At 38.9% G+C, this 25387-nt stretch overlaps 1 protein-coding gene across 8 annotated transcripts in view; it reads right to left on the bottom strand.

Annotated features, from left to right (window-relative positions):
• The window catches only part of VSTM2B (V-set and transmembrane domain containing 2B), a 362287-nt gene that overhangs the window by 326301 nt on the left and 10599 nt on the right, over positions 1 to 25387 (bottom strand). For 5 of the 8 annotated variants that reach the window (XM_051805910.1, XM_051805909.1, XM_051805908.1 and 2 more), the window contains exon 2: positions 19357 to 19533. The exons of 2 other annotated variants lie outside the window; for them this stretch is intronic. The gene's annotated coding sequence lies outside the window, so the exon portion shown is untranslated. Of the gene's footprint in view, positions 1 to 14437; positions 15838 to 19356; positions 19534 to 25387 lie in introns of those variants that run through there. One more of the 8 variants, XM_051805911.1, reaches the window with a different exon arrangement.

Genomic DNA, 25387 nt, shown 5'->3' with positions numbered 1-25387 from the left:
AGTTACCATGGCTATCAGCTGCAACATTAGATCTCCTGTCAAATGAAGTACATGACTAGAAGCCCCCAAATGTAGTCCATAAGGCATAGTCCACGCTTCATATTATTTTCAAAAGATACTTTAAAGAACAATAAAACCACAGGAGCATTAAATGACCAGAGTTAAAAAAAAAAAAAAAAAACCACAAAGAAAAAAACCAAAACAAAACAAAAAAACAATGAAATGCCCGAAAAAAGAGGCACCAGAGAGTTTAGTATTTGTATTGGAAGTCAGTTAGTTTTCTTGTCCCACGGATACATATTCTGATACTCACTGATGCAAGTGAAAAATGTATTTGTCAAGCAAAAGATTAATGCAGTTGAATAGGTGGTATATCACTGTGGGACAACTAAACCAAATCCATGCTTAGAAAATTTTTTGCTGGGCTCCAAAAACCTATACAAATAACAATTTGCTTCATATATTTGCAAGTGAACCCTGGTAGTCACACCGATTAAACTTTTGAAGGAGAAAAATAACACCTCAACAAGCTCTTAAAAAACCCCCAACAAATAAGCAACAACCACAAAATAATGACACACCACAGGAAAGAAGAAACCTTTTAAAAATATGTGCATGCATTTCCACATTATGTATAGCAAGTGCCCAATAAGCACACCAGGCTCTGCATGTGCAGAGCAACTCACACAAATCCGTATGATGTGCTCACAAGGCTCACATGTTCTTAACACAAGGTTCATTTTCTAGGAATCACAAGTGCACATCTTAAAAGCCTGGGGCTTCGCTGCTGTGTACCTTTTGTTGTTATGTTTTCCTTCAGTAGAAGTAATTCCTCTGGACATTTGATCAAACGAGAAAGCACACCTGGGAAAAAACCTCTTCAGAGCTCTCATGCTCACAGCTGAAAAGCTCTGTTAACTCCTGCTTTAGTCAGCAAAGAACTAGAAATGCCACTATTCAAGGGGAAAAAGTTTCTATAGAGTTAAGAGCCAAGCCAGGGAAAGCATTCCAGTCAACTCTGCAGTGAGGACACACTTATTTATTTACCTATTCCATCAAAACCAAGCGCACTCTTTCCTGCCACGTGAAGTTGAGCGTTACTGCTCCAAAATAATCCCTCTAAGAGATGTTAGCAGACAAGTCACCAGTTTGCAGCCCCTTGAGGATAAATATTTTCCAGTAGTACAGCTGTTTTTCTGGGCACAGGAAGGAACATGCTTTACACCACTGAGCTGCTCTGGAAGAATCGATCGCTACCACCTTCATCTCTGCATAGTTAAGTGCATAGCCCTGAAGGAGCAGTATCTAGCAGCAATTTTGTTATTCATAAGGTATCTCTTAGAACCAGAATATAAAATATTTGCAGGGTTCTACCACGGCATCACAGAACTATAGGACAAGTCTCCTTTTCCCTCACTCATCTTTATCCAGCTCTCCCTCCGTATCCTCAGAAGGGCCAGAAAGAAAAAACCCAGAACTAACCCCACACACATGTTCAGAGGTCTTGCTGCAAGTCTCTGGTGATTGGGGAATTGAATCCAGCTGCTCTGCCAGACACGAGGGAAAGTGTATCCCCATCTTATATTGCAAGGAGAGAGAGGCAGAATCAGTTATCACTGTAAATCTGAGGCAAGAAGGCCAAAGATACCCAAATGTATTCAACACAGCCTAAACTTACAGGTAGGGACAGGAATTCGTTAGCACAACCAAGAGCACTGTTATTCAGTTTACAGGAATGATATCTCTTGAATTTGGCATTTAGAGGTGCAAATCCAAGCTAAGTATAGGTATAAGAAGCACCACAGCTCACTTACACTAACCTAACCACGTGCTAGCATTTACTGATTAACATCACCACCACCAAACTTCATTCACCATAACCCGACACAATTGTTACTGTAACACTAGGCACCACACAGCCAGCTTCATCTTTCACAGCCCAGTTTTCTGTAGCTTTTGCTACTCCCCTGCAGCCCCACACCTCATTTAGCACTCAGGTTTCGATGTCTCCATTGCCCAGCCACACTGGGCTGTTACTAGTGGTGCCTAATTAATTAATTCAATGAAAATAGTGGCAGATCCAGTTTTAAAGTTGCAAACAGGAGGTTGCACCCCATGGTATTTTTCCTCAGTACAGCTGTGCCTGAGCTTTGAAGGACCTTCCCCATGACAAATGCTACTCTCTCCATAGTTCTTTCAGCAAAGGGGGACACTGGTCACCTGTCTGTGCCTCTGCTGCTTTCCCCTGGCTCTGCTCACCTTGTGCCTCACCAGCACACAAGACATGAAAACATCACCTGCAACAGAAATATTTCTGCCCATATGAAGTTCACCTTTCAGTTACTGTCTCAAGGACATCACAGTTTTTTAAAACAGAAATCATCACTTACTTTCTCACATGGGTACACGGCACCACACCAACAGTGAGAGCTCTGTTCCTCTGACTGCTGGCACTACATCTGGGGACATTCAGCAACTGTGTGCCATGAAGTGACACCAGAAGGGCCCCAGTGAGTCCCCTGCCAGGAGCAGGCAAATCAACAGCCCCTTGCAGCTTCAGATTCAGCTTCTCTTAAAGAAAGGGGAAGACCACCACCCAAACACATCAGTTTGAGAAGAACAGTGCTTTACTTCAGCAAGAGATTAAATAACAACTCCAGAACTACTTACAGCTTCTGCCGAACACCTCCCAGCACAGCCTCCTCACCCAGCACATCCCTTCCCTTTATAAACCCTCTGCTCCCACACGTGCTGCCCGTCTCTGCTGATTGGGGAATTGGCTCCAGCTGCTCCTCCAGCGCTGCTTCCACACCCTGGGATGGGATCACCTCCCCCCCACCCTGGGGCACAGCAAGGTGTGGCAGCAATCCCGTACAACTCTACCAGAACTTTCAAAGGCTACGACCAGAGTGGAATTTCTCTGGATTTTGGGATCAACTTAGCCTAGTTTCTTCCAAAATTTGTTTAGCGCATTCAGGTTTCCACTGTTCACTAGGAAAACAATAATAATTTTTTGTACTGGGAAACAGGGAGGTTTTTTTGTTGTTTTTGTTTGTTTGTGGTTTTGTTTTTGTGGGTTTGTTTGGTTGTTTTAATTTTTGGGGGGAAAGCTTTTGGAGGATTGTCATAATTTTGTAAACTCTAAATAAATATTCCCAATAATTCTGTGCCTATATTGATGTCAACGTTAATTATTACTACATTAACAATATGACCTTGATGTAAGGTGGCTGAGATCTTTATTTTAAATACAAGAATAAAGATCTAAAAATGTGTTCTGTGTCAAATGGTAAATGCTACAGAAGGGAGACCACAGAACAACACCTCATAAAACCAAACACAATTCTTTTTGAACTACATGACAATCTGTAGTTCATCTGATATGGAATCCAGCTATCACAGAATTACTCACAGAGTAGCTCTGGCTCATTGGGGGGGGTTTATATTTGAATTTCTTTTCAAGAGTCACTCAGCTGTGCTGTACTGGATGTCAGAAAGAAAGTATTTTTCAGAAGAAAAACATTTGCCTCCCACCTTATGGTCTTAATTTTATTTATGATCTAAGAAATTCCTAACAAAACATTCATACATAAAAATTAAATAATGCAAGACTTTATCAGCCTCAGGAGTGCAAGCTTAAAGTATCTAACTGATTTCAAGAATCAATTTTTCCCCTAGAATACAAGGGATTTTTTTTACATTGAAAAATCTGAAACATTGATTTTTTTTTTTCACTCCTAGCCATAATTTATCATCTTCAAAAATATGAAGCCACATGGCACAGTAAAGAAAAAGTCCTTTTTAAAAATAGTCATACATTTCAAAAAGGTATTTTAAAACATATCTTTTCCCTATTGTAGCCAAGCACAAGCTGGGAGGAGAACCATCCTACAAAATCAGTTGTAAAAGCAATTAAATTGTGATGTGTCTGTAGGGCTGAAATTGCCACACAAAGCCGTGGTGTGAGGCTCACACACACACAGCAAAGTAAGGCCAGGGCAGAAAACACACTGTCCTGCTCTGCTGTGAGGCAGGAACAACATTGCTGTTCCTGGACACAAAGTAGGGCATGTGCTGCTGCTCCCAAACCCACCTGTAAGCCCCAAGGAATTTGGCATTCTGCAGCACTGGGCATGGGTTTGGCACCTCCAGAATGGGAGATGCACAGCCCAAGGCTTGGACTGCAAGGACTCGACTGTCCCCAAGGTATAACTGAACTGAGCACATTCCTCCAGCAGCTCCAACCATCAGCAGTCTGAAGTTTCCAGTTAAGCTTTTCAGGCACGTGTGGTCATGATATCACACAGTAAACCCTCAGAGTTCCCAAATATCATCTTTCTTTACCTAAAAGGAGAAGTACAACACTTCTGGGGCAGTAACTGCACCTGAACCATGCAATTCCCACTGGAGGGGATCAGATCATGTTCCTCCACAAGCTGGTTCACCCATGCAGCAGCTATTTTTAATTTGATTAGATAATCATCAGTATCTTAATGACCTCTCTGCTCTTAGCCCTGTATCACACCTCTCATGGATTTCTAGCATTTTGCAGATTAAAGTGATGAAAGATGGCTACAGAGCTACGAGTGCAGCAAAATTATATCAGGTTCATAATCTCAGATGGAGCTAAGAGGTTACTTAGAGCCATACTGCCCCAAATACTACTCCTCCAACCAAAACCCACTCTTCCAGATTCTGACCCTATAGACAAACCAATGAGAGAAGGAGGATAATGTTACCAACCACAATATGGACAAGTAATTACACTCCCTTGGAGTATTTCCAGGATGTTTCCTCTTACCTGTCACCCACAGAAACTACACAAAACTACAACTGAGATATTGGGATATACAACAGAACCTATACAGCTTTCAGAATAAATCACCCTTTTTCTCCCCTGCCCTTCCATATTTGTATTACTCAGTATGATGCAGTATTAGTACAACGATATCAATTGCAGCATTTAATTTGAACAGTTATCTCTAATTCTGAATAGAAATGAAATTTCCCATGCAATACATGTTTGCCCACCAGGAAAAGGAAAGCCTAAGAAAAACCCCTGAGTTTTTCTGAGTATTCTGCTAAGTAGAAATGCTTGCTGCTCAAACCGTTCATGCCTACCTCATATATATAATGAAGAAATGCAGAACTTCTTAAAGGATATGTATTTTGATACTCCCAACTTTGACAAAAATGCAATCAATACAGTTGATGCATTAAGAATCACAGTGGCTAAAAGTACCTTTCTGTCATGATGTGTTGGTTTTGACACTAGGAAACCATAACTATAAAATTCGTATTTATGAGCAGCCAGAACGAACTGATTTAGAGCTTCCTTTTCTCCAAGACAACCTAATTTATATTTTAATTTGCTGGAGGTAATTGATTATCATGGAGTAAATGCATTGTACTGAAAACTCTATTAAATCACTGATTTAATGGGAACAGAATTATTTTTTTCTCTCTTTTTGGATAAAGTGTAACCTTTGCAAGCATTTTAAAACTAATGTATTAGGCTCTAAATATTTTATGGTCTGTATTAAGCACTGTTTGGGGTTCACATCCCTTTAGACTCCAACCCAGTACATTATCCTATACAAAGCAATTTGCCCAGAGTAATGAGTTCTGTAGTACTTTCCTGAAGACCATTATCGAATTGCTGTTGCTGCAGGCAAGCATTTGATCTGATATAAAGTATAGTAGGGAAGAGGCTGGTCATCCTATTTGCACAGTAACTAGCAAAGACATGAATATTCTTTAACTAATGGTGCTGGTGGTACATAGCCCATAGAAACCAATCCAAATTTACAGACCAGAGTGGATAAACTCATCTTTTTAAATACCCAATATCAATATGGCTATAAAGTGTAATCTAGTAGATAATTAGACCAAAAAATCAAGGGAAATTGATGAAGTGTAAAGGAAATAGAAAAATCTATGCATTTCCAGCAAACTGAAGACCAGAACTAAATGAATAAAACCTGGAAAATTAATTCAAACAATATCTGTGTTTTATTAACCTCATGTTTCTATGTATCTGTAGTGTTTGCTTATACAGGTCACATTTACCCAAGTAATTTTTTTTTTATGAGGAATATATATTTTTTTCCCTGGGAGTAGCTGCCCAGCTTTTTTAGCTGCTTGGGTTTAGATGTACATAAGATATAATTAGCTGGAAAACTTGAGATTTTACAGAGCATTGAGATTCTTTTACAATCCAGGAATATCCTTTTTCTAGCAGGTGGCCTATCCTCTTTTGAAGGAATAGCTGCTCACAAAATAAGAGGGGGGGAAGCAAAAACAAACGAATAAAACACACTAAAAAAAACCCAAATAAAACACACCAAACAAATAAACCATAACCAAATATGGTGATTATTTTCCAATTTTTAAAATTTACATCTGTAGTATATTCCACACAAATATTTGTATAGCATATGAAAATATATTCTATGTGCTCTTCTAGGTACACAATACATTAAAACCATCTCTGAGTATGATATTACTGACACACACCTTGACCTCAATCCCTGCTGGCCCTGCCAAATGGTTCATTGACTGCTCTTGTGGCCAGGTTCTAATGGAAAGGGCAGGAACCTTTCACAGGAGGAGAAATGAAACTCCTGAGACAGGAATATAATGGATTCCAGTCAATATTAGTGAAGCTGATATTGTCATTTTACAGCCTTGGTGTAGTGACAGCTGTAGCATGAATTAGAGAAAAAACTTTACCTGGCATTTGGTCTGACCATGCAGCTTCATGGGCCACTTTCTTTCTCATCCTGCCTGCGATGGGAAATGCCTTAAAGCACAGTCCTCAAAGCCTTGCCCTGTGTCCTGATGTGCCCTTTTCTCCCTAATCAGAAATATGGCAGTTCTGGGTTTCCTGACCAGCTGCAATCTAACATCCTGCTGGAAAAATATGACATTTTCTGAAGAAAGTGACTACAAGGCAAACAATGCTGACAGCAAATTTCTGGGCAGCTTTGAGGATCTATGCTTCTCTGGTTCTCACTTTCCCAAATCTGCTGAAAAACTTCACTTTATATTCCTTTCAGTTTCAAAAGCTGAACTATCTCAAACCAGATGATAAATGTCCGGTGCAAAATAAACATGCTGCTCCTGTTTCTGTTTAACAGATGTCAGATGCCTAATTTCTTGTACACCATCCTGATAATTTAACCCATCTAGTCCGAGCAGAAAGTTATTTAGAACAGGAATCATCTTTGGAAAAGAACTGATAACTCTGGGCTTAATGCAATCTGTAAAGCAGAAATACCATGAAACACAGTAAAGAAAGAGCAATACATAAACCCATGTGTTTATGTATGAATTTGGATTCTTATATCAAATATTTACATCTAAAATCCTAAATGCTGATTATTTCTTACTCTTTACATTTTTTCCAGTTTATCCCCATCTGCTCAGGCCTAAAGCCTCATACACAACATTATGTGCTATCAGACCACAGATCTGACCTAAAAGGCCTGTCCTTGGTTTTTACAAAACAAGGGCATTCAATAACCCAGTGGGACCATTGCACACTGAGGGGCTGTTTCAAAGAGACAGAAAAGAAAAAACAATGCTTTTTACACTGCATTGTCAATTAAACTAAAAATTTATGTAGTTTTACTACGGCTCCATTTATATATGACTATATATAATCTGTGCAAAAGAATTTACAGGTTTTATCACTATAATGATCGATTGACTATGGAGTCATACATACTAAGTAGTTCCTATAATACTTTGGTAGAGATATTTTGCTGTATGTCTCACAATTTAAGCTTCCCAAAAATGCAGTTTTAAAATGTCTCAGTACACACCACTATTACTCTTTATCTCTTCATATTCTGAGCATTAGGAGAGAAGAAACAAGCTAATAAGTCTTTTCCTCTTCTAAAAAATACATTTCTTTGCATTTGGCTTCAATCCCCAAACTCTATTTTCTCCCTAATTTAGAATAAACAGCAAACTTTAAATGTAAAGCACTGCTGAAAAAAAACCTCTCTGCCTAGAGAGGTTGAAGTTGTCCTGGTTTCATATACACAGTGTGCTTTCCTTTCCACCTGAGCAGAACAACAGAATCTTTTGAGGATATCTGGAAATTTTTTCACAAAAATTATGAAAAATGAGTACTTTTTACTTTGATTTTTTTTCAATTACGTCCCATTATATCTGACTATCTTAAATAAAATAAGATTGGATTTAAGAAGAAACAAAGCCACAGCAGAGATGGCTCTGTCCTATGGCTCTCTCATATGCAATACAATAGTTTCGGAGAAAAACAATGTTGAATTTACTAAGTGGAAGATGTTTCCCCATTTGCCTACTAAGGCAAATTTCTAGTATGGTCTTAAGTTTTACTTTTTATTTTTCTCATGCTGTGAAAACACAGTCTATCCAACCAAAGATGCAGTTTGTGAGATTAAAGAGAGCTCAAAAGCCAGTCTGTGAAAGACTGAAGCCCAGGTAAGAACACAGACCATTCTGGCTGCACAGTTCTGCTCTCCACACTCTGTGTGCTGGGTAAAAACAATAACAGGTACCTGTTTGTAATGGAGCTGTTACTGTATCACTCAGTTTATAAGCCACACCTTCTTGGGGACAAAACTTGAACCCTTTGTTGGTTTGAGTGGCTGAGGGCTACAGAAAAAAAATCTACAACTTAGAAATACAGAGTTTCTCACTGTACAAGATGTAAACCTGCTTTTGCAAAACATCAGAAGCAAGCAGCTCTGTCACCCTTAGGATGCAGTGACTGAAAGGGACCTAAATTACAGTTTACCCTGAAACTGAGAATACAAATACTCCATAACACACTACAGGAGGAGCATCTTAGCTGACTATAAATCAGTGCCATAAGGAATCTCACCACGGCAGTGGAGTTCTGTGAGACTGATTCAAACTTCTGCAGCTCATCAATGCCTTCACCCAGTGTTGTCTCAGGTACCTCTGCAGGTACACGTATATATATATGTATAGATATATAGAAATACAGAGCTATATACACTTTTTAAAAAAAGCAGGTGTTACCTGTTATATGAGAGCTCTGCATTGTGACACCCTGCTCAGTCAGCAGGGACTGATTCACCATTACCTGTTTTATAAACAAATTCACAAAGATTGCTACAGCACCACAACCTGCAGCAGCACTGAAAGCACACCCTTTTTCAAGCACATCCTGACTTCAGAAACAGAGTTGTTAATGTACAGTTCAAGCCAAGCTGTCCTAATAGATCTCCTCTGAAAGAGAAAGAACTGAACTGACCGAACCCAGAAGACTACAAAAATTGTGTCTGATTATTATTTTAAACACCCTATGATTGTTTCCAGCCAACCTTATTTTAAGGCCTATCCCTGTTGAGTGTACCTGACAACAGCAGTTAAATAGGAATAAAAGTGGGGCAGCATTCAGTTCACTCTGATAAATGCAGAACATTAGGGCTTTCTGGGGCTCAGAAGTCGTTAAGCCTGGAAATACATCACGTTTGCATGCACTGAAAAATCTAGTCTACAGAGAGTTTCACTAAAATTCCAAAACAGATTCTTTCTGAGTTGAAAGCCATTTGTTCACTAAAATTAAAACAAGCACAGTAAATCTCAACACCAATGCCAGATTTCTACTCTGCAGTTACCAGCATTTGTTCTGTACTAACATCTGTCTGGACGGTTGTGTTCCTAGACCCATCTAGATTCCAGACAGCATTTCATACATTGAAACAATGAGTTCATTATTGTTGCTGAATTTATGTGATGTAATTACTTGCTATCCCATTCACAAATCTTGCTTTGCTGTCATATAGTTCAGGCGTGTCCAAGTGTTTGAACACCAAGCACAACAACAAAAAATGGCCAAGAAGTGCTAGTCCAAAACTACTACTTGCTATGACTACAGACATATTTGCTACTCGTTTATTTGTTTTGTCCACTAACTCTGTTCTATCTTGACTGGCCATTTACTTGCATGATTTCCCCCAGTGATGCAGTTATCAAGTGGACAGAAGTAATTAATACACTAAGAATATATGGCAATGAACCCTCACTGAAAGGCAAGAGGGAGAAATTCATGTGGCTATTAAATGTCTGAGAGGAGAAAAACAGGCAGATGCATTAATTTTTATACATATTTGTCACATACTGCTGCTGGTCATATCAGTTGTGTGAGTGTTCTTTGATATAAGTGTGCCTCTAAAGACCATGCTGGGAATCTTTATGTTGGTGGCTGTATTATGTAAGTGTACTGTCAGAGTAACTCAGGAAGTAGCTCTTATTTTGAAAAAAAAAAAAAAAAAAGAAAAAAGGAATAAATTTATGGTTTTGGTTCAGGAATTCTCCTCTGGAGGCATAACACAGTGCTTAAAATAATGAGAATCCCTGCTTGGAGGTATCTCTTAGTAAGAAAGAGCTATAGTCTGAAATTGCAGTGCTAAAAACACTACCCTAGAGAAAGTTAAAATACAATGATGAAAGACTGAGATTCATTTCTGCAACATAAGAAACATTCTGCTATGGCTCTAAACCAATGCCATTATAAATCTAGGAACATTTGTGCCCTAAAGACAGATGCTACTACAGCACCACAAACCAACACGACTGTGGAAATCCAGGCATGACAGTAGAAATATAATATCCTGAAAAAGATTTCCTCCACCAAAAGCTAATAAAGATCCATACTATTTAACAATGATTACTACAACCCTTCCCATCAGCCTTTTGAAGGTTGCTGTGTTCCATGCCATGCTGGTCAGTGAGGCATTTCAACACTTGCCACATCATCCCGTGGGAAGGGTGGCGTGTGGGACGGTTTAGTAAGATGAGTTATCCATTTTTTTGTGGCAGCTTTAGAAAACATTCCTCCTGAACAACAGTATGAAAGGTGACCTGCTGCTAGTTGCATTTGAGACTCCTCTACTAGGAGAAGGCTCACTAGGAGTGATGAATGCACAGGTCACTATGATTTACACCAGAAGTCAGCCAAGGAAGCTGCCTTGATATCAGAACTAATGGCATCATTCCTTTTCTAAATTGAGATAGTATCTGCAGAAAGGTCTGACCACAAGCAAGAACTTCATTTTTCCACATCACACCGATAAGTCTCCTTCCTTTATTGACCATCAGTGGGTTCAAGGAATTGAAAAGATTATTGTGGGACAAAAGTTAGCATTTTAAAAAAGCTCCGATTGAGTGACTCTATATTGATTAGAAAAGTCCAGTAATCATGTAATAAGAATGAAATTGATACCATCCTCGTGTACCTTGATGCATGTCTGAAAGCTTGTCTGTTCTACTGGTATCACTTGGTTGAGAAAAAATTAATATTCTCTTTTCCCAACCTTATCCTGTCACATCAATTCTAGTAATAAACTGGAACTATATTTTAATTTTATATTAACCCTGTGGTCATACATGACCCAAAATTCACAGACTTGTAAAACGTAGTTCTCTTGACATGGGATGATTGCTTGGGGTGACCGTGTTACTGTGGATGACCACAATAAAAAGATGCAAGAGGGGTTATTCTGAAAAGAGACTGACTGCCCCAAGTCTAAATAGATGTCCATATTCTAACTTGTCAAGAAACATAGTTACCATCTGATAAGGAAACCCTATAATTGTTTTAATCTTCCATGCAATACTGGATCGTTCTGGCTCAGCTGTGTATTTGCAATTGTACCTTCAAGGACAATAATTACATCCCCAGGTGCCTCCATCTTCATCAGTTTGTGTGCAGTTATTTGAACTGCACCCACAGGATCGTACGAAAATTGCTAAGTCTGTATAGACTGAAATGTGGAACTGTATCACTAATCACTACCTTGATGCCTCATCCTCCAGCCCATTGCTAAATATCCATGGCTAATTTATGCAGCAGAGACATAGTGCCAAGTCATCCATTGCCTGACACTGCAGAAACATTTCTCAGACATACCATTACCTTAAACTCATTGTCATCTGGGCAAACCCACCCACACCAGTTTGGAGCTACATTTCCATTTAAACCCTAGTGCACATATGACCTCCATAACAAATATATACAATTTATGTACTTTTTAGTTCATTCCAAGAACTTCAAGAGAAGAAGAAAATGCATAGGATACCAAGAATTAGAGGCACTGTAATTAATGAGAAACTATCAAATAGATATGGTAATTACAATGCTCTCTGGGACAAGGTGTTTAATGGGACAATTCAAAGTACATCCAGGGTATTTAATCCCTTGGAACTCATTTTACATCTGCTTTATTACAAATGAAATGTGAAGACTTAAGCATTTGTCTTGCTTTCATTGTTCAGGAAATAGAGCTTATAATTATCTCCATAAAGCAGGAAAGTATTTAAATACTTTGCATTGTATGTATAGCAACAGGGTACAGTTCACAATGCAAATCCTGCAGCAGCGTAAAATGCAGGCAGAGCAAAAGGAAAATTGTGAAGGAATACAACTGAGATGCAGTGAAGTATTATATATAAAAACTTGTGCACTGAAAAATAAATATTGCTTTCCTGTCTAGGGAAAAAAAATACTAAAAAAATAAAAACTGCCTCTTCAGTTTCAGGGAAACCAGCAGTCCTTGCCAGAAGAATAAATCAGACAGTAGGAGACAAAAGCTATTATAGTTTCACTGTGTGAAAAAGTGACCTCATTGAAATTGGCTTTAGCATTGTGGATGAATGCCCGATGGCTCGAAACAGAGCTGGTTTAGTCAACCTTATCTTCTTCAAGGGGAGATGTTATGAAACACACTTGTTATAAGGTCAGCACTGCAAGGTCAACAGCACGTGTTGTCACGTCCCATGCACTGCATTTTTAAATGCAAACAAACCAAGAGGAATAAAGGTAATATGTCAGCTATTGAGCAGAGAGGGACAGTTATATAAGAGAAGATGGAGGAAAAAAGCAAAGGAAAGGAAAATGATCGATTCAGCTAATAACTGAAATCAAGAGAGCATGGATTCATACCCCAAATGTTTCACGTAGTATTTTAGCTCCTGAAGTTGTGGTTTACCCTGGTCTGCCTCTTACAGTCCTTTCAGACAGCAGAAGTCATCACAGGTGATTGTGTTCAGTAAAATCACCCACATGGCTTCAGCTCCTCTCCACTGTCACTTGCTGGACTGGCACTGTAAATCAGGCTTGACCAAACTATCTAAAGACTAATGGACCAGCTGCCAGGATACACCTGTGTGCCTTCAGGTGCTAAAGTCAGCAGAAGAAATTCTCATTCTACTCTCTGGTAGCATCTGCATCCTTATGGAAAAGTGGTATGACAATCCTCCTAAACTAATGTCTTTCTTGCTTTTAGGACTCTCCCTGCCCAGTGCCTACTGAACCACAGCCCAGTACATCATTTGGAGTATTACCAATTGCCTTAAGAGAAAAGGTAAAGTGAAAGAATAATCATGAACAGTATCCCTACTCCTCTAATAAAGCATTGGAGAAAGAAAAAAAAATATGCCAACATATTGAGAAAAGGAGGGGAGGGAAATTAAGCTACTTCAATCACATGATACAAAGCTTAATGAAATCAACAAAATGTGGTATAACAGCAAAAAATATATATCATTTGGAAAGAAACTTTTCTCTGTCTTTATTGACAAAAATCTGCACCAACTTTGGCATAATGGAATTCTCTTTGGCAGCTACAATGTCCTCATGCTAAAACCTCCCATCATTTTGAGAAGCTTGCTGCATCTAACAACAGATGCATATCTTAAAAGTATTCATTAGAGCTTCTTCTGGCAATTTTTTTTGGTTGGAACAGTAATTTCCTTTTGCCATTTTTCTTCCAGCTCGGGTAGATACTTGCAGAAGATTGCACAGAAGTGCCAGTTGAAGGTTCAGGGCCCAGGGGCTGGACAAGGAACACGATTTGTGAAGAGAACCATTTCCCAGTGCTGGTCTTTAGACACACACTGCATAAATAAGCAGTTCTTGTATAAAAACAGAATTACATGCCTTAAACAACATGCAATGGACATGGCTTTTCCCAAGCTCTTGTTTCCTTTCCAGCAACCCATGCTACCTCACATCCAATAAAAGAACTGCTGCACAAGTGCAGTTAAAATGTGCATCTTCTTGTTCCACAACACCCAGTGCTGTACTGCTTGTGCTATGAGCCTACTCAGATCCACACCATGTGGCAGAATCCCTTGGACAATGTAGGATTCATCTGCACAGAGGGATAAGGGCTCCTTTTTTTAGAATCTTCAAAATCCTAAACCCTTCTTTGCTGCAAATACTGTACAGTGTTCTCAGACTTCCTGGGTATGAAGCTCGTGCACTGAATTTGCTCAGAGCAGGTTACTTTCCCTTGTCTTTCTTGACAGTTTACAAGGAGAAAGGGGTGTTTGAAATTTCAGAACAGCATATGTGGAAACATAGCTGTAGAGAAACGTTGAACATGGTTCAGTGAGTTTTCATGTGCCATGTTACCTACGTGACTTTCCCGGGATTCTAAGCCAAGGCCACCCCAAGGACTTGTCACCGCCTGTTAGGAAGGGAAAGACAAACTGAATCACAGCAGAGGAGAACAGAAAATTTCTGAAAAGAAAACAATCTAGCAGGAGTTCAGTCAGCCATTCTCTTCTAAAAATTACCATTTTTGAATTCAGCATGGCCAGACATACACACTAGCCTCAGGCTTGACAATCTGTCAGAAAACAGTGCTAGTCCTTCCATGCCATTTTGCATTTGGATATAAAATAAATCATGGAATGGTTTTTCAGGCCTGAAAAAGCTGTTTGTATTCCAAAGCTTCTAAAAGGATAGGCAGAGTGCATTAATGATAACATTTGTCTGGAAGAAAGCAACTGGATAGGTATTGGGCTTCAGGGAAGAATTGCATTCCAGAAACACTTAAGAGCATTGGAAACTCTCCTGCACTGAGCTCTTGGTGTATAATCAAAAACCTGACTTCTCAGCTCTTGTGGTACTTTCTATCTTCAAAACTACCTAATCCTTACAGCACCACAGTGAAGTACTGTTATCTCCATGTCCCAATGAAACTGAGTTGCCTCATTCAGAGGTCTGACTCAATTATGAGAATGTAATCTCTGGCTCTCAGTGTCTCCTTCCCCCTGGCTTCTCTCCTGCTTGAGCCTGGTTGTTTAAGAAGCCTTAGGTCTTTGGAAAATGTTGCTCAGTGATAACATGACCAAGTTACACCGAGATGTAAGTAAGGGGAGAAAGAAATTTATTACACAGCAGAGTCACAAACAGTTTATTTAGTAACTAGTCCTACCTCCTTTTTGATATGAAAGGTTCCTCAAAATAAAACATCCCAATGCTAAAACCTTGCTTTCTTGTTTGAAGGCTTTGTTTCCCTGGACTATTTCCAGCAGGCAGAATATCAGGAACAACAGTAAATGTAGGCTGGAAAGCAAACTGCAAATTGAAATGTGGCTTAATGTTAATATTGGGTCTGTTCCCTTAGGTTCTAAATGGTTCTTTCTTTTCTCAAGCACCACTGCCAATATGTGTACTGTTTACCACCACTCCCAGATTTGAAGCAAACAAATTCATGAATGCAAACATGGCAAGAGCAGAGCTGTGAAAATATTTTGCATTTATGATGGATGACCAAAAATATTTTGGAAATACTGCACCAATAGACCAACACCAAAGAAAGCAGCTACTCCTAAGCAGAAGGCAGGAATGCCTGCACAAAATGTGAAAAGCAATGTTTGGATGTGAGTGCAATACTATTTCCCGAATTGAAGATGTATAGATTTCTATATAGACAAAACAGAGATTCTTAATCCAAAATGCTGTGTACACAATACCTTTAAATGGACACCATAAGAAGCAAAAACATTTACTTAAACCAAATATCCATTCTTGTTATGTTCCTTATCATTATCAGGTCATCTCTGGACACAAAGCAAAGCCTTCACTAAATAACTTTGTATAGTACTACCTTTGGCAAGATCTACAAATGAACAGAAAATAACCTACTGAAAATATCCTCAAAATTACTTTTCAGTCACTTTTACTGCAACTTGTCCAAGTTTATCAAAAAGATATTAACAAAATTTCCTTTGTTGTCAGTCATAAATATGGTTTCTTGCTTGCTAGTTTGTTTTAAATTAACAGACATTTTAAACAACAGACAAATATAATTAAATATTTGATAGTTTATGAATTTTCTAAATGCCTTTTTCCGTCCTTTTTATTTTGCACTAACTTAAATTATTTCTTACTTCCTCAGTTAGTAAAAAGTTAAATATTGAGAGGAAAGTCAGAATAGATTTGGACAGGTTGTCTAAATTCTTCAGAGAGACTTCCCAGGACATATCCATCCTCGCAGACTTCATGTTCCTCACATCTAAAATTGCTTTTCGGGAAAAATGGCTCACTGTCTTTGGGAGTTCTTTTTTGGGGATGTGTGGATAAAAATCAGTTCTATTTCAAACCAGTACTTACATTTTTAGTCAATTTACAAACATTTCTGTGTATCATGGACAATGCTGGGTAAGCTTCCCTCTCACCATCCCTGTTGCTTTCAACTGGGTGTATCTTTGCCCATCCACCACTTGCTTCATTTCCCATGATTTGACAGTTCTCTGATTTTCAAAAGGGACCAGATCAGACAGGCTTTTATTGATACTGAAACGCTTTAACAGCCCTGGGGAAATAAAGAACTTATTCAACCAGAGCTAAACCCTCTACAAAAGAATCTCAGAGCATCAAAATCTCACTTTGAGAAAGGCTAAAACCAGAAAAAAATGAATAAGTAACATCACCTGCATCCACCACATCAAGCACATCATTTCTAATCATCGAAATGCAAGCCATAAAACACCCCATTAGAAGTCAGAACAGCATCAGCACACCCTCCTGCCCACCTGACCCATGCAAATACACAGGCAATGCACACATCCCTGTCATTTGTATACAGTCTCTAGAGGCTCCAGGAGTCTGGATCTGCACATCAGAAGCAGATTTATTGGACTGTGACTATGTGCTCTGCACAGTAAGAATCAGTGAATCTTGTGTTGGATTGATTAAAACTGTAATTGTACAATCTCTGTGATCCAAAAGAACAAGGAGTCATTTTTCACACTGAAACACTTAGCAATTGGACAGACTCAAACTACCTGCCTCATGGCATTTGTAGCTGTTCTTTACATTGCCACATAAATCAAAGGCATGTATTTTGACTCTTCTACCCATAATGCAGCCAAATAGGAAGTAATACAACAAAAAGAACATTGCTAGTCGAATTTAAAACATCTTGTCAGAAAGAAAGACAATAGTGGATATAAATACCTTACATTTGTACAAAATTTTATATGATCTGCATAATAGAAAATACAAATAATAGACAATTAACAATTAAGTTGCCTAAACTGTACCAATATTCCATTTTTACTGCTACATATAAAGAGGGAGAGAGAAAGGGAAATGCAGACATTGAAATAGAATTATCAGGTAATTTCAAAATTAGAAGGTGGGGAGGGGAGAGAACCCTGAATAACCCTCACTTATTTGTTTCTGTTTCTGTAAAAGCTGTTCATAAGGCCAAGGACTGAAAACCCTTGCTCTCCATACCCAATAAGGTTTTTAGGCAATCAAAATCACAGTAATTCTCAAAGGGAGTTTAGAGTCTGGTTTGTCATCCAGTATGATTATGGAGAAACATAAACCGAGTGAGCAAATAACCTGTGAAGTGCCAACATTTCCCTAGACCTCGTCAAGAGTTCTGTAGCTCATGGGCTAAAAATTGGGTGCCAGGGAAGGATTCTGAGACAAAGCCCAGGACAGAACCAGTCACCAAGGAGGTGGTTACTGCCCAAGATCTTAAATCTGATTGTTCAGACTCATCGTGTTGTGCAGTTAATGAGTTATCTTAGTAACAAATTACTGATTCTGTGCTCTAAAATACCCATTTGCAATTCAGAGACTGCACAGAAGAAAGATTAGGGACACACCAGTGACACCTGGGGAACACAGCTCAGCTGCCCTCCAGCACATCCCTCCTATGTGACACAGGTCACACTCAGACTCCAAATGCTGATTTGTGCCAGGAACTCTTAAAATGTTGGAGTCAACTTAAGGACAAACAAAAATAAAGAGCTTAAGATGAAAAGTATCTGCACTTTCCAAGTTCAGATTCACCAACAATAATGGCAACTTCTGTTGCAGCCCTCAGGAGGTACATCTGCTGCTAAGTGACACCTGCAGACTGAGCATTGCCATGTACCCAGTTCATTCCCTGTGGAATTGCTTGCATTAGGCATCACAGTCCTTGATTTTGAGTCATCCTCCACAAAGTCACCTGCACAGCTCCTCACAGCTCTTATCAGAAGTGACGACAGCAGAGAAAAAACTGTATCCTGCTTACCACAACTAATACAGGAGGTGATTGCAACAGCTCTATCCAATTATTGACAGTACAAATATATTCTCCAATGAAAAACAGAGTTACTATATTTAATCACTTATTTTACATTATTTTTTTGAATTCAGCCACAAAGGAATGGAAGCCGATTTTGTCTTTCACAGCGTGATAAATTAAAAGTGCTCTGAGCATTCAGAAGCACAAAAGTCAGATGCAACAAAGCAGAATAGTTTGGCTGCAATCTAAGATCACAAAATTTACCTTTTATCCACCCATAATACGTTCAGGGGCACATGATCAGCGTAACTACCTGATGTAGCTGAGGTAGAGAGTCAGTCAATACAGCCAGTGTGTCACTGAGAGAAACCCGTGCACAGCCTCTGCCCAAGAGCCCAATGGCATCTCCAACACTTCAGCTGCCAAGGTCAATGTAGTTTAAACTCCATAGGAACGGTAAGGGAGGGGATCATTATGGCCCACAGAATCCTAGCATATTCCCTTTTCTTTGGAAGTCTGCAGAACCACTGCTTTTACTGAGAAAACTTGTAGAATGGTAAGTCAAACCTCAGAGCAAATTCAAGACTTCAAAGTTGACCTTGATGCCAACAGCTTCTGAAGTATTAAAAACCTGTGTTCAAAAACCTCACCTACAAGGTTTACTATTTTTGTACCTTAACCCAAGTGGTTTGGAGATACAGTTCAATTTTTCATTTTGCCTGAGAGCCCTTCCATGTACTGGAAGAACAGAGCTACTTCACTGCTAAATCACTGAATCAATGGCAAGGTCTGGTGTTTATTTGATAATCTTTGATAGGTTGTAAAAAACATTTCTTGAGATAAATGTGTTAACCTGACTGGGGTTCTGTACCTTTTGATTACAGAGAGATACTTCAGATGAAACAGAAACAAAGGTATACTTAGCTTATCAAAAATTTGTATTAGTGATGTTTTTTTCTTCTTTTGAAGCCTCTTCCTGTTAAATTACTGAGTATTAGGATTAGACTTGTCCTACCTGGGGTTTGAACAAAGTTCATTCCAGAATATTTCGGTCTAGCTCCTGGCATTTGCTGGTAAATGTCTTTGGCAAAGTGACCCAAGGTAGTCCTTGTTCAAGGAGTCCAGTCAGGAGGGCTGCATTGGGACCATCAAGGGCTGGCTGTCTTGGAGGTTACCAGAAGATAAGGACATGCTGTAATTATAAATAAAGCTGTGAAAGACTATAGCTGTGAAAGACTATAGCCAGCCCAAACAGGGTTTGCTTTTCCTTATAAATATGTAGGAGCTGTCTTCTTTTACTGTTTCAGCTAATAGTCGTAGGAATTTTGCCAATTTGCTGTGTCAGGTATGTCAGTGCTCATTTGACTTTCCTAACCAGGCTTTTCCTAGTAAGTCACCAGAAATGTACTAAAAAAAAAAAAAAAAAATTAAACAAACCTTAGACCCTTTATCATCTGTTGCAATTACAAAAGTTTTCTGAGATCAGACTGTTATGACAGAATGTTTAATACTGTATCAACTGCTTTAAAGCTGAATGATGAGTAGTTCAACATACACAAATGAACCTCTAGAAGTAGCTGTGATGAGGGTGTTCCAGCCTTCAGCTCTGACATTTACTGTTGTCCTTTCAGGTGTCACTACAGTCAACTTCTAGCTACACTTTCACCTCTGCTTTCTGAGAATGACTTGAGAACAGAAAGGTCATTGCTGACTTCCTTTAACATCAATAAACCCAAAACCTAATTTAACAGCAGAGGAAAAATATGCTAATAAGGAATGTCATCTCACAGTCCCCTCTCTGTGCAGTCCTGGAAGGCTGCAGTAGGGATGGAGCCCCAGGGAACAGATGCCTCCATCCTTGCAGAACAATGGTTTTGTTAGCAAACCACCACCAGCATCCCCTTCAGTGAAAAGATTTCCATGCAACACAGAGAGGAAAACTCTTAACATTTAGGAAAGTCAGTCATGTCTGGGCATTGTGGAATTCCAGGGTTTTTTTCCAGAATGACTCCTAACAGTTTTCTGCGCAAGTCTACATCCCATTCTCTGGAACTATGTGTACAGATAAGAAATGGGACTGCAGCTGGATTTTCCACTTAAGACTTTTTCCTTTTCTTTTTTTTTTTTATTTTGTTTTGGTTTTCTGGTTTTTTACCTCTTAAGAGAAAGGCAAGTGAGTCCTAAATGACTGTCAAGAACCTGTGAGAGGAAGCAAACTGCAAAGCAATTTAGGGTGAGTATCAATCATTTGGTTGAATGTCCATAGTCAATCTGTGCTCAATCTTCCCTAGTCTGCACTTGAATGCTACAGAATAAGGAAGAGAGACAGTGATGCCTCTGTGGGAACAAGTTTGAGAAAGGGCAAAACTGCCCATCAGGGAGGGCAAAACAGGAGGGAAAGTGTGAGAAGCAGCAAAAAGAACCGTGTGAGGAATTGTGAGCAGCAAGGACAGAGGAGAAGGGGTGGAGGAGGCACTCCAGGGGCTGGAGCAGGGATTCCCCTGCAGCCTGTGGGGACACCACAGGGAGCAGATACCCCCACTGCAGCCCATGGATGGCCCCGTACCAGAGCAGAGGGATATTCCCTAAAGGAGAGGACTCACTGAGCAGGGAGAAAGTGTGAGGAGAGGGGAGCAGCAGAGAGGAACTGCTACAGACTGACCACAGTGCACCATTCCCATCCCCTGCCCTGGCTGGGCCGGGTTAGAGCATTACCCTGGGTACAACTCATCTCTTCAGCTGTCATTTCTCATCCCCATTGCTCTCAGAGAAAGAAGCAGACAATTCTCACAGTGAAAAACCTGCCTCCAAACTCTAGATAACAGGTAATACAAATCACCAATTCTTGTAAAGCCAAATCTCCCTTCACAGGCAAATACAGTCAAGGAAATTACGATAAGTATCATCTTCTATCTAACTTAGATTTAATTCCTTTAAAAAGGCTGAATAACTTTGAAGGAGGATTACATCTCTAAAATACACTTCTTTCAGGCATTTTCTTCACCACTAAAAAAAATGATTGGTTTTTCACGATATAGGCATTCACATATACACATACTCCAGGCTACAATAAAATGAAACATAAATTACACTCTGAAGTTGTACAGAATATGCAAAAGATACATCTTATCTCTACTTGTTCATTACATTTTATTGCCAAAATAAAAATATGGCAAAATTAAGATTTTTGCTATAGCCTTCAAGTTTTGACACAGGACACTAATCTTGCATTTTTTTAAATCCTCTGCTTCATATGCCAGTTAAAGTACTGCCCTTGCTCAATGTATGAGCCAAAATAGATCTGATCATGCTGAAATCTCAGCCCCTTCAGACCACTGTATTTCAAGGAATCTTTTTGACAATTCTGGATCAGTGCTGGCAGCATTTCTTTGAAATCCATATTTGCCACTTCCCACTCATGGCAAAAGAAGCAGCTTTATTCTTTTGCACTGGATTCCAGTACATGACATTTTCCTTGGAATTACTGGGTCACACAAAGCAATGAGTGCTCTATTGTTTTCACAATACTGTCTTCTGAGTCAGAGATGGCCATATTTCCAAAACTGCACCATGTAAATTAAGAAATTATGTGCATTCTAAACTATTTTGGCATAGAAACATACATTTAGATTCATTAAGCAGAAGAGTGGATAAATTAGCTATACTTCAGTATAAGCATTCGTTCAAGTAATTTTTAACACCACTTAGAAATTCAATCTTCATTGGCCATAAGACAGACACCCCAAAAAGCTTTGTCCAAAACTTAGACCCCTATGGAAAGGTAGTAGAGAAAGAGCACTGCTGAGAGGAGGGAAGTGAGACTGTGGGGTGTCTGAGGTGGTTCAGTGCTGGGCACTCAGCATCAATTCTGACACAGAGCCAGTGGCACCACCATGGTGGACAAAACAGAATCAGGTGGGAGCCACCAATGCATAACTATCATATATCCCACAGGCAAGGCTGTGCCTTTTGGAGTAATTACATCTTATCCACTGAAAATACCTCCTGGTAGTTTAAATTTGATATAATATGCCCCTCATTCCACCCCATTAGTGTGTAATGTGGCCTTGCCTGCCCAGTTGATGTTTTGCTCTGGCCAGAAGTAGCTTATTACTGTACAAAAGCAATTTTGTAGCTTAAGTCATATGTATATTCCTATCCTAAGAAAATAAACTATGAGAAACGAGGATAAAGGAGAGTGGGATTATGAGCTATTTCACACATAATAAAACCACATATGTAAAAAAGTATTTGTGATGTGCAAAACCAGGAAAGGGTTTATATACACAGAATATCATTGTTATTGCCTGTAAGTACTTGACTTTGACTGTTTCACCTCTAGATGTCAAGGACAATAGTTAATTTGTACAAAGTAGATAAATGAGGTGGAAACTAATCAGAAGAGGTTTGTTTATCTGTTCTTTGATGATATATTACACTACAATAATAAGACAGTAACTGTGAGTTCTATCTGATTGAGAATAACTTCCAACATCATTTCTCATTTTTCCATATCAGATCTGAAAGCACCTCCCAGTCTTTGAAGTTCAGCAAAATTCAAAACCAGTAATTAAGCCCAGTCAACTGGTAGCAGGGGATTTTAACAAGAACAGTAACAACATTAAAATCCACCAAGCCTGTAACATATTATATCCCTTGAGTCACTTCTCTGCATGTTACCTCCTGTGTCCTCTGAATTTAATGGTCACAAGTACCAGATTACATTAAAATGGTTAATTTTAATTACCCATTAATTAAATGCATCTCTTTGTACTGGACAACAGCAAATGTACATGTGGTTTTAATTGTATTTTACTTCTTCAAAAATGTGAAAATACCAGTTGCCTTTTGTTAGTAAATTGTATTTACAATGTAAGAAAGCAATTCTTTCAGAACACACTTAAGGTCATACTTTGATTTAAAAAATTGTATGGCTAAACATGCCCTTAACAATCCACTACAGCCTGCTTGCTTGCTGGGAGATGGGAGGACTGGGAAGGTTTTTAAAAGACTATTTTCTGTCTTATGCTGAAAACCCAGAGGCTTCTCAACCAGCTGATGTGGCTCAGCAGAAAACACAAACTTCGAGATCAAAGACCACTAAGAAAATTGAGTAGTTCAAAATTTCAATTTACTTGTCTAAAGGCAAGGACCTCTCTTTCTCTCCCTTCTGACCAGCACTGACATGGGAATGCTTTTTCTAGAACTCACAGCAGCAGATCAGCCATTGCCCTCCAAAGGCCAAGACCTCCAGAGCTGGAGCAACAGAACACACGGGGCCTGCTTCATTTTTTCTTCCTAATTATAAAACACTGCTATTTGATTTCCATTAAAGATGCTCATTAGAAGCTATTTATTACAAAAATAATTTACAGGATGGAGAAAGTTGATAAGCAGCTACTATTTCTGACAGCAGATTTATCAATAGAGAAAATGATAGAATAAATGAAGAAGGGGGAAGAAGTCCATTTAGAAAAGTCAATGAGACTAGATAAAAAAAATAAATTTATGTTGTGATAAGTGGTGGGAATTTGATTTAAAAGAATTTATAAACCATACATATGGTTTTTCACAAATGCATAAATGCAAGTAGAGGTCTAATACAATCCCATTTATTGCCCTGCCATCTCACTTTTATAGATGTAAAACTCACTGACAGCCAAGTAAAAATAATGCATTACTTCAAGAGTCTTTAAAAGAAAAGAAACTGAATTACTGTTATGCAGTAAAATTTATATTGGCTGCGAGTGTCTTCTATCTCCTTTTTATAAAACATACATAAATTTTAAAATGAGCTTATTAGAGCCTTGCCTGCAACACTGAGAGCTGTTTCCAGAGTCAGTCACATCGGGAGCCAGGGATTCACCTTGGGCTTTTAGGAAGGCACAGGAAGACACCAAAATGTCTCATTGTAGTAAGAATTTCACTTTCATAGGTCACAGTCTGATTTTGCAGACTGTTGCAAAATCAGAATATTTTAGATAACCTGTAAACATTTTGCTTTAGAATCCAATGTGGTAAATGTGTGGGATTTGAACACCATGAAGAACCCTGTAGGAACTGAGTATTTTCCACATCTGGGAATAGGCAGGTGCAACCCTAAAATGAATAGAGATTAACTGCACTTACATATTGGGCTGAGCAAAGGGCATATGTGTATTTTGGAAAATCAGATTTTAAAAAGTAGATATAAAAGACTGCTAACAGCTCATGTGCCAAAAAAAGAGGAATATGAGGTTCAGCTACTGACAAAATTATCAGGTTCTTTTCAGGGGAACAACAGTTTATTTCTGTACCTTTACTAAGAAGATACACAAGCCTGAGCTTCTGAAAATGGGGAATCTATTTCTTATTTTGTTGTGGCTTTAAATTTATTTATATGCAGCACAGCTTATTTTACCACACACGAAAAATCCAACCGATAACACGTGGAGAGTCTGCTCCTACTGCTTCAATTTCTTCAGTTTTTTCTTAGGGAAGACTGACAGGCCATGTTTACCTCACAGCAGTGATGGCTGGAATGGTTCCTGGGAATGCTGTTTCCAGTCAGTTTTAGCCTAAATGGCAAATTCTTCAGAGTACCTTAGTCATTCACAAGTAATCAAACTGTCAGATGGGGAGGGATTCTCTCCTGCAAGATGAGTTATATAATGAAAATTCTGACAGTCTTTTAATTATCAGTGGCACAAGCGGGTGCTACTATAATAAATCTCTCTTTCCTAAACACAGATGAATCAAAAACCTAATTAGTAGCTTCATCAAAGCTCTGTAGGATCAAAGCTGGTCAAAAATATTATACAGGAAATGCTACTCCAACAGAGTTTAAAATGAAGTCAGTCACTTGAGTATACTTAAACACCCCACACTGGGAACCAAATAAGAATGCAGTATAATATTGTGCTGACATGGAAAAATATCATGTTACATTACATTATGGAAACCTAAATGCACATTATAGGTTGGGGTTTTTCCATTTACTTATTTTTTAAGGAAAACATGAAGGACCCTGAATTGACTAAATGAATACCATAGAATTCTGTAACAAT

Source organism: Manacus candei, unplaced genomic scaffold (assembly GCF_025592945.1).
Source record: "Manacus candei isolate 608988 ecotype Guabito, Panama unplaced genomic scaffold, ASM2559294v1 h1tg000065l, whole genome shotgun sequence".
NCBI classification, from domain to species: domain Eukaryota; kingdom Metazoa; phylum Chordata; class Aves; order Passeriformes; family Pipridae; genus Manacus; species Manacus candei.
This window is presented reverse-complemented; position numbering and strand designations above follow the sequence as displayed.